This window comes from Microcebus murinus, chromosome 23, assembly GCF_040939455.1.
Source record: "Microcebus murinus isolate Inina chromosome 23, M.murinus_Inina_mat1.0, whole genome shotgun sequence".
Lineage (NCBI taxonomy): Eukaryota > Metazoa > Chordata > Mammalia > Primates > Cheirogaleidae > Microcebus > Microcebus murinus.
This window is the reverse complement of record NC_134126.1, coordinates 4,372,741-4,383,447: the sequence shown is the minus strand read 5'-3', so window position 1 is coordinate 4,383,447 and position 10,707 is coordinate 4,372,741. Positions and strand designations below refer to the sequence as shown.

Genomic DNA, 10,707 nt, shown 5'->3' with positions numbered 1-10,707 from the left:
CTGCCCCAAACTTAGGAACACTGACTGACAGCTCCTTTAACATCATCAAAAGAGAGAGTTGCATTAGTGTGTATTTACACACACACACACACACACACACACACACACACACACACAAACTCTTATTGAACCAGAAACCATCAAAATTTCCATTTTGACGACCCACAAGATATATTTCTGGAAATAAAGTATGAGCTAGCTACATACATGTTACATACAGATCTGTTTTAATATTTAAAACATAAATAAATAGATATTATCCTGTCCCAAACAAAAATAACGATGACCAAAGAAGACCTGCAAACTGTATGCACAGGCTTTTAATAATGAGACAACAGGATAATTAACTTTTGCAGGACAGAAACACAAACATATTTAATTTCAGTTAGATAGAAGTCATTTAAAAATACTGAATAGTTGTTATTATTTTAAACCATAAGCAAATAGCTCGATTTTCTTTTAAGATCTAATTATGCTTTTGAATTACTATGCACTTCTATTTGGTGCTTCAGTGACTCTTTTTGACCATCAACACTTCATAGCCTGAACGATACCCAGCCGAGAATTTGTGCCTGCGGTTGCACGCCCAGGGCCGGCCACGCGCGGCCTCCGCGAAGGCGCGGGCTCTGCTCTGCCGGGGACACTCCGTGCTCTTGCCAGCTGTACTCGCGAAGCTCGTTCTTCAAATTCAGGCCATGTTTGTTCTTCCTAATCATTGCAGTATTTCTTCTGTTTTTTATAGATTATTTTCTCAGACCACGAGAAGAGAATTGTCTTTACTCATCCTCAGCTGTTACATTAATAGGACCAAATTTGTAATTTTTCAGTTTTCTTTGGAGTCGTTTTAAGGAGAGGAGAACAAAAAGATGGATCAGAATGTCTGTTGAGGAGGGTGGAATCAGGGAATTAACTAAGCTGCTTTGGGAAGAGTCCAGTTCTTTTCATGTATTTCTCTCCTTCAGTGGCCTCAAACCAGCAGCGTCATCACCGCCTGGACAGTTTATAGAAATACACATTCTTGGGTCCCACCCCAAAGCTCCTAATTCGGAAATTCTTGGGTTAGAATCCAGTAATCTGTGTTTTCGTAAATTTTCTAGTTGGTACTAAATGCATCCTTAAGTTTTAGAACCCAGCAATTTTTTCTTGGCAAAATAAAGGACCTGGAAGGCCTCACTGTAAGCTTCTCTGCTATTTTCTCAATATCACAAAAATATAGCAAAAGCATTATGAAAAGCGAGCTTGCATGGCTGATCTAAAGGGAAATTCGATGATATGATTTGGCCAGTTCAGATCAGGTTCTCCTATTTTGTTTCAGAGGACACTTCGGAGTGCTTCTACTCATCCCTTAGTAAGACTAAAAATGGCATGTTGCCACATTAGCTGGAGTATGATAGCAGTAGACACTAAACAGCACAAACAGCACTCAAATAATGTATGGTTCTATGACGTTTTCTTTGCATTCTGCTGTGGAAAAGTTTGAGAAGGGATGAGACATGACAGGAATTTTTCTAATCTTTAGGTAATAAGTCCTAAGGGAAATTGTATATAAACATTACCAAATTGTGCTGAAATATGTACACAATTTATTTTTTTCCCCAGTAAACTTCCATAGTCATTTCTGTAAATTCCCTTTCTGTTGTGGAATGCCCTTTGATTTGCAGACATGTATTATTTATAACCAAGAATATAAGCTTTCAGAAATTGTTGACTCTAACAAACAAACTTCAAAGTTCTTAACATATGGTTGTTGTTGATTGAATTTATCTATCATAACAGGAAACCAAGATAAGGTTTCATTCAGCAAAAAAACACTATGAAGTATCACTTTATGGAAAGCCATTAGCTAAGACTCTATGAAGTAACACGAGAAATGCAAATAACAACAATATAATTAAACTGTCAAATGTGATAGAAAATTTATGTGAAAATGCATGTAGCCCTAGTTTTCTTTCCTTTCACAGCCCCTGGTTTTTAAGGCAACATCAAAACAGTTACTTCTGCGACTATTTATAACCTGTCAGGAGAAAAGACTAGAGACCATGTGGCTATGAGTCCCTGAAGGAAAATGTTCGTTTCAATGCAGCATTTGATGTAAATATTGCCTGTTTTCTACTTCGCAGGATGGATTGTTATGCTGATAAGTTTAATTGTGTTAGAAACATAATTATCTAAAAGCCACTGGCATTAAAACACCAGTGCATTTTTGTCATAGAGCTATAGATGTGGGATCGTCTTTAATGTAGGGGCATGAGTCTTAATACAACTATTGCTTTTTATGTGAAGGAGTAATAGCACAATAACAACACAATGCTTTAGAGGAAGTTTGATATAGTCGATGGGAGATATGTTAAGAGAGATTCTTATAGATGAATATTGCTATTTGTACTAAGCTGTGCAAAAATTGGAACATGTCTAAGTCATTATTGTCATTCACACACACACCATTTCCTCATTGGTTTTCATTTGGTTGTATTTACTGTACATTGAGATTATTTTATATATGAAATGGCAAAATATCTCTACATCGCTACAAATGAAACAACTACAACAAAAACCTTATTAGATCACATAATCCACACTGAACTAATATGATAGGGAATGTGAATATTCTGAAAAGAGGGACTTATTCTTAATGGGAATTAAATATTATTTGCCAAGAAAAGAGATGTCAGATATGAAAGAGGTAGTTCAAATAATTATAGATGCAGAAGAGAGAGAAGGGATGTGCATATCTGAATATTTTATTTATTTAAAATAGAGTTATTTTAGCAACCCATCAACTGTTGTTATGAAATAAATACAAAAATCCATGTTTACACATCAGTTTTGTAATGTATTCTTTTACTTAGTTTCAATTTGCTTACTAATAAAACCTCAAATAATAGCTATTTTTACAAGGTCATTGTGAAGAATAAGTAAGATCTTATTTATACATATGATGTATACAAGTGCACATATAAAGTACCATTATTTCCAGGTTTTAGAAGAAAACATTTTTCATTATTTTCAGCTATGCAAAATGACCCTAATGCAACAGTGTAAGTGCCTCGTAGACAGACTTGTTTGAGTTGTGTATCTGTTAAGTGTTAGAAACATTCACCTGGGTCCCCTATGCTCATTAATTATATTCAGATGGATGATGCTTCACAGTTTCCAGAAGTAACAATGCATGTTTAATTTCCATAACAAAAACTGATGATCTAGAAAAAAGGGAGAGAGGGAGGAAGAAAGAAAGGAAGGAAGGAAAATGAAAGAAAAAAAAGAAAGAAGGAAAGGTAGATTTCATTTTTTTAATCATAATAAAAGAGCATGGCTAGGCCTATTTAGCTTACCAAAACCTGAGTCATCCTTGACGCCCCCCCCACGCCATGTATATCCACTTCCATTCTATATCCCTCACACCCCACCTCCATTTCATAATAATACTGCCTAAAATCCACACTAAAAAGCAGTGACTTAATACAGCACACATGTTCACAGGTGATGCTGTGAAAGTAATTTCTTGTGGTTCCAGCTGGATGTCTGTTATTTTCCCTAGGAGAGTCCTTACTAATTGTCTTTTATTTGTCTTGGGGAAGTTGTCACTGAACCTTGGTTCGTTCGTTATAAAGGAGGGAGGAGAAGAATCCTTTTGGAGTGCTTTCTCATGTTTTCCCCAATTTTGCGTTGACTCTTCTAATCAACATTGTTGCTTGATATATGGGACTGGGAATCAGGATAAGGACCCAGAATCTGAATTAGTACACTCAATCAGCTGAGGAATCTCCATCTGCTGAGTCCCTCACAGAGCTTTCTGATACAGAGCTTTCCTTCTCTGCTAGGCAGTACAGGGGAAGTTCCTATCTTCTGAATAAAACATGCAGCTGGACCCATGTGTCTGCATTCTACTGTTTCCTCATCACACACAGATGTAAAGAAGAATTATGTTAATTTACACATCCAAAAGAGTGTAACTCGACATAATAGTTTCAGTGATCATGTGACTCAGCACTTTGGATTAATGGCATAGTTAACTTGGGGGCTTTTATAATAGTGTAGATCGTCACCACTTGCCACACACATACTTTCAATGCCAGCAGGACAGAGAGACACCTGCATGCTACTCTGAAGAGGTCTATTGATTTAGGCTTGTTTATTCTGAAAACTCTATTGACTATGGAATTTTAATATACTTATAAAACATTACTTTTATCTTCAGTGATATAAAACACAGTAAAACCTGGGTTATTACCTCCAGCAACTAATGGTATTTGTAGAGGCTTTTGAAATGTTTATTAGGTGATACTATTCCATCTCTCACTGTTAGAGTATTATGAGCCTAAAACTAGTAACACTGCTGAGGTGAAATCTATAAAAATAGCAGGCTTCTTAGAACTTTTAGGCAGTGGGTTTGACATTTTAGTGAGGAAATGCTAAGTTAGCTTACAAAAAGTCAATCCAATTTCTGTGCTCTTGGTTCATTTTGTTTGTCATCTAAGTGAGTCAAGATCAATAGGATCACCATGTTTATCTAATTTAAATCTGAGATATTGACCTGCAAATAGACAATTCCATTATCCTCATGGGCATGACTTCCCATTGGTGTCATCGGTACTTACAGAGCCTCCCTGGGATTTCTACTGAAAGGTTATGATAGCCTGTGTTCAATTCAGAGTGTTTACTGAATTCCTCCAACCATTCCTATGTGTACTGCATAAGAATGCATGGTAATAATATCAGTGTTGTAGAGTAATGTGGAAAAAAGGGTTACAATACGAATTTAGGGATTATACAGAGCTACGTAGAACATCCACTACAACAGACAAGATCAAATGACACAATGTGTTTGGGGCTCATGTACAATTTTCAAAACAGCAGGGCTTTGTTCTCAGCTCTTCAGTTCTTGCAGGCCTGTGAACTCTTTGTCAAGATGGGAAATGCAATCTTTTTACTCTTTCTGAAAATGTGAAAATCTTTTGAAGCTGAGTTTGCTCGTCATTACTGTAAATGGTAAGGAAGAGAAATGAAGGAATTTAGGCAAGAAATTTACAAAATCTTCTATAAAGGATTATTTAGGAAATTGATTAATTATTTTATGGGACTACAAGAGAATCATTAGGAGATTTGGTAAAAATTACCAAAGTAAGTTTGAGGAAGTATAGCAATAATCCAGTAGGTAAATCATATAATTCTATAAAAAACTTTTATGTAATAAGAAAATGTTTTTCCCATTTGTATTTCCATAATAGACCACCAATAGTGGCATTAGAAAAATGAATACAAACAAAAATACCAAAAATAATTTCCAGAGAAATCGATATATATCAAGATAATATCTATGGACAACAACAACAACAAAATGTGTCTTCTGTGATTTGTTTTTAGTTCCTAATGTCATGTGATTCACTTTGGCACCCTCCAAGTCACAAACCACACACACATTAAATTCAAAATTTGAAAGTAGTGGATTTACTCTTGTTGCACATCTCTCAACATCAAGCCTATTGTCTATTAATCATTAGTTCTCTTTCTGCAGATACTTTGAGATTTTATATCTTAGATTAGAGACTTGGATAGTAAATTTATTGGCTTATCCTCCTAGTGAATCAAACAATTTTAATTCATATCATTTAAGTGGCACTTTCAAGGCAATGTAGCTGACTGTATGAAGGGCACAAATCCAAACTTCAAGAGTAGTGCATTTTATGTATTTTAAATTCACAATTATTGTTCTAATTTCCAATTTTAAATGTGCTACTTTTTGCATCAATATTCCTTTGGGACTAGATAAGGGACTTTTTGCTATTGATTCCATGGCAACTAGTTGCTGCTTATGTGGCCTTGGTGTAGTTCTGTGTTCCCTTGTGAAACTGGGATTGTAAAAGTGCTCACTTTATCTGGGTTATTGTGATGATTGGCAAAATAATTCACGTAAAGTGCATTTGAAAAATGTATTCAGCATGCTAGCAAGAGTTTAGCCTTTTTATTGCACTTTATACTTTGTAAATTTGTTCCCATGTATTTTCTTGTTTGACCTTTTTATGAGCTTTATGAAGTAAACAAGATTGACTAGACTTACGGCAATCTGAGGGTGAAAGAATTGTTTAATATCTTTATTTCTAGAGGATCTGAGTAATCTTTTAAAAATAAAATCAATAAAACAAGGGTCATAGCAAAATTACCTGATTTTCAAGTTGCAGAATTAATTAGTAACAAACCAAGGACTAGGCTTCAGGTGCCTGGAGTTCCAGTCTACCTTTTTACTTGAACTCTATCCCTTCTAGAAAACCAGGGGTCTCACCTATGGTGAGTTGTACAATCATTTTATCACATATTACAATGTAATAATAATAGAAAGAAAGTGCACAATAAATGTAATGCTCTTGAATCATCCTGAAACTGCACCCCTCCCAGTCTGTGGAAAAACTGTCCTCCATGAAAACGGTTCCTGGTGCCAAAAGGTTGGGGACCACTAAAACAAAGGATTCTTAAAGTATGTAATTGTGTTCTATCCCAAAACCATGGGAAAACTTGTATGTATAACTACAAGTGAATTTTGATTAAAATTCTTAACAAAATATTCTAATTTTTACTTTTTAATCGATAAATACTTGAGAAATATTTTTGAATCAAATCTTTTTAAGTGAGCATTAATGATTGGGTTTTAGATAAAGAAGGAAAAACACATAAATTTTCATGATTGGCTACACATTAGACAGCTTATATTCCCAACTTATTTTTTTTTCCTCCAAAATATTAAAAAAAAATTGAAAGCTCAGTCAATTCTTCCTAATATGGAGAGTAGTTTTCAATGAAAACCCATCTTAGTATGGTTCCTGTATGCTTAGATAGCATGCAACTTTAGAGAGCACAGGCAAGGATGTTGTGCTAATGTCATGTGAAACGACAAACCCAATGTAAGACCCAGAAAGCACAGATTCTTTTTAATCTTCTTTGATTGTGAGAGAGAGGTTTTCCTCCATTCTTTGGCAGTTCCTCAATGCAACACAGAAGCTCTGCAGATCACTAATTAGAATAACAAGATCAGTAATATAATCAGTTAATTTGCATTATCTGTTTTGCCAGCTACTCTTCTATGTAGCAGGTGTAGTTGGTGGGAGGCACGGGAATTGGAGAAGACACAGACAAAACATGGTGTAGTCCCAGTTTAAATAGGTATCTCACTCTAGGCAAATTTCCCCAAGTGCTCCATCACAGTGCACTCATGAAAAAGTAGCCTGTAAAGTGCTTTAAGAGCGCTCTAAAGGGATTTCGAGAATTGCAAAGGTGTGGAAACAACTAGGTGCTCATCAATACATGAGTGGATTAATAAAATGTGGTATATGTATACCATGGAGTACTACTCAGCTTTAAGACACAATGGTGATGTAGCACCTCTTGTATTTTCCTGGATAGAGCTGGAACCCATAATACTAAGTGAAGTATCTCAAGAATAGAAAAACAAGCAGCACATGTACTCACCAGCAAACTGGTATTAACGGATCAACACCTAAGTGGACATATAGGCACAACATTCATCGGGTGTCAGGCAGATAGGAGGGGGAAGGAGGGGATGGCTACATACAAACATAATGAGTGTGATGTGCACTGTCTGGGGGATGGTCACGCTTGAAGCTCTGACTCGAGAGGGGAGGGGCAGCATGGGCAATATATGTAACCTTAACATTTGTACTCCCATAATATGCTGAAATTTAAAAAAATGGGAAAAAAAGAAAGTGTAAACAAGCAGGACATGTAATATACAGATAGAAAATACTTTGATTCATTTTCTTTTGGATCATTTAATCCACTTGATGACTAATTTTCTTTCTGCCCTTGGGCAGACTCAGTGCTTTTATTAAGGGGGGGAGTTGGAAATTGGTGGTTGAAGGAGGAAGATCATTTATAGCTAATCAACAATTCTCTGATTAATTGTACAGAATTGTTTACCATAAAATTATTTCCTATAAAAATTTCAGTATATTAATTATTATACAGTCCGATGTAAGACTAAAATCATTCTTTCTTCATTTAAAATTAAAGCTTCTTTCCTCTCCCAGGCTCAGGCCTGCGGGAGGCTGGAAGAGGCAGTGGAAAAGGTAAACCCGGCAGACTTCGCATCCGCGCCGTTCTCCAGCGCTTCCCCTGCCGAATCCACGTGTTAGGCTACCTGCACCTCCGCCAGGATTTCAAATAAGAGAAAGGAGGAGATATAAGAGACAAGGAATGGTTTCTATTAAGTTAAATCCATCTGTCATTGGTTAGTTTTCTCTGGCTATGGGAAATATTGATTGTTTTTTTTCTTTTATCTCTTCCTGGCCTCTCCATAAAAAAAATAAAAATACCTTAGCTGGAGATCTCCTACCTGCAGTTCCTCTGGGACAGTGGCTGTGGACAGGCTCTCTGGCTGGCCACCGCAGACAGGCCCCTTGGCTCCCAGAGGTCTCGGGCTCCCAGCGTCTCTGCGCGTCTGCGCGTTCGCCCTCACGCCGGCCCGTGGAGACCGCGCGAGACCGCTCGGCGCGCTCGTCCTCTCCGAGCGCTCGCTTTCTCTCGGCCCATATGAAAAATACACATTTTTTGATCCTAAAAATTCTCAGGGAATAAAGACTTTCTCCACCATGAGAGGAGCTGGCTTGTGGCAGGCGGTCATCTCCTTTGCAAATCTCTGTGGTAAAGCGCCTCCTTTATTTGCCCTTAGCACAGGAAGTGAGTGGGAGGGAAGTCCATTTCCCGTGCGCACGCGTGGAGGGCGAATGTTCTGTGTATGAGAAAAGAAACTAGGCGTGCTTTCTAGTATGGACATTGGCATTATTTGATTTATCTGAAAAACAATATTTTCACTATAGGAGAGAGGCAGGAATTTTTTGGTTCCCTTCACAATTATTTAATCCCTCGTGTTACAGACACGTAATTCCAAAGACCAAAATGTGCCAACTGTCTTTCACTGAATGCTCCCAGGAGCATTTTCCGTATCAGCCCGTCACCGCTCACAGAGGAGGCCGCGCGGGAGGTCAGCGGGACTCGCGCGCGCGGTGCTCGCGGGAAGCGCGGCGCGTCGCCCGTGCCGGGTTTGCGGTTTGCGGTTTGGGGTTTGCGGTTTGGGGTTTGGGGTTTGGTGCGGGCGCCGGGGAAGGGGTGCAGGCCCGGAGAAGCTATTCCACAGATGCCATTGAAGTAAATGCTGGAAACTGGAGAGGACGACCCTTAGATTTTGCCAGACAAAAATTATTTTCTTAACTAAAAACACAAATGGGGAGAGTTCTTTGTGTTTGAGTTAAAAGATTAATAACATACAAATAGATTTTCATAATTTCCTTCCTAGTGAACACTAAGGACATAGATAAACAGGAATCTGAAGAAAATGTACAGCATGGCTTTCCTATATCTGGAATCTTGTAGGTCTGGGTTTAAATTCTGGCTCAGTCACATACAAACTACATAAGACAATCAAACTCTGTAAGCCTTATCTACCTTGTTCATAGGACAGGTGGAGTAAGACTGAGTCATTTAGTTGTGGTCAAAATGAAATAAGAGACATGCAAACCTTTTGGAAGATTGTAAGCCTTAAATAAATGGTAGCTATCATTATCATCACCGCCACCACACCACTATTTTAAAAGTTCACTGAGCATGACTTCCTGAGTTGTGGCTGACCTACGTATCCATCTATCATCTATTTATCATCTTCAATATTGATGATATTCATCTCCAAAGTGATAGACATTTAGAAAGCAGAGATCAAGTAATAAATAGCTATCTGGAGAATTGAATCGACTAACAAATACTTTGAGAACACTTAAAAATAGTTTATTTAATTATGGATTTTTTTGGAAAATAGAACAGAAAGAACAATTTTATGATAAACTATATGAAATTGAAAACTCTATATTTAACAAACAAATTGACACTTCAAAGTTTAAGAAAATTTCCTCCAACATTAGTGTCAATTTTTTATGCCAGGCGAACTCACTCTTATTTTTCTTATACTTTAATGGATTTAATGACAAGAATAATTGGTCATTAGCTGCATTCCTGCTCTGTTGATTTACGGTCTTCAAAACAGCAGCTTCAGTAAAATGAAGACAAATCCAAGATTTAGAAAACAAACCTTACTCTTTGACTAATTGTGATTAGACTTTACACATATTTCTTTCCATTGTACAAAGGTTTCTCTGGTTGAGTAATAATACTTTAAGAAAAATTTGTTAATATATTTTAAAAATAAGTTGTAAATTAAATATAAAAAATAAAAAAATTGTAGTTTTAGACATTAAAAAGAAAAATTTATGATCCATTTCTGAAATATCCTTTGTAGTATACTGTTCTCTTTAACCAAACACACTCATATTTCATAATTATAATTGGTAGCACTATTCTGAGAAAATAGTTAATTTTGTGAAAACATGATGGATTCAATAGAAGAATAAAACCAAAATTGATGATCCTAATCCTGAACATACAGAACTTTTACTTAACCTTATTGGAATTGACTGTAAAATAATTCTATACAGAAGAAACTTGTTGAACAATTTGGCTATTATAATCTTTTACCATAAAATCATTGAATATATTTGCTCCCTGAAACATATTTCTTTGATATGGGAAATAATAGATATGCTGTGATTGTACCAAAAGCATATGAATTCAATTGTACGATTTATTTTAGATTGTGTTTTAATGTTTATTACCTGCTTGGTGATAAACCCCAAGTAGTTTACAAATTTA

General features: G+C 36.5%; 1 long non-coding RNA gene across 1 annotated transcript; it reads right to left on the bottom strand.

Annotated features, from left to right (window-relative positions):
* Nucleotides 1-302: 302 nt before the first annotated feature.
* On the bottom strand, nt 303-8,635 carry LOC109730091 (uncharacterized). The gene is made up of 2 exons (XR_002222766.2): nt 8,345-8,635; nt 303-1,464 (listed from the first exon to the last, which is right to left on the bottom strand). It is a non-coding gene; the product is annotated as an uncharacterized LOC109730091 (long non-coding RNA).
* Nucleotides 8,636-10,707: the final 2,072 nt, after the last annotated feature.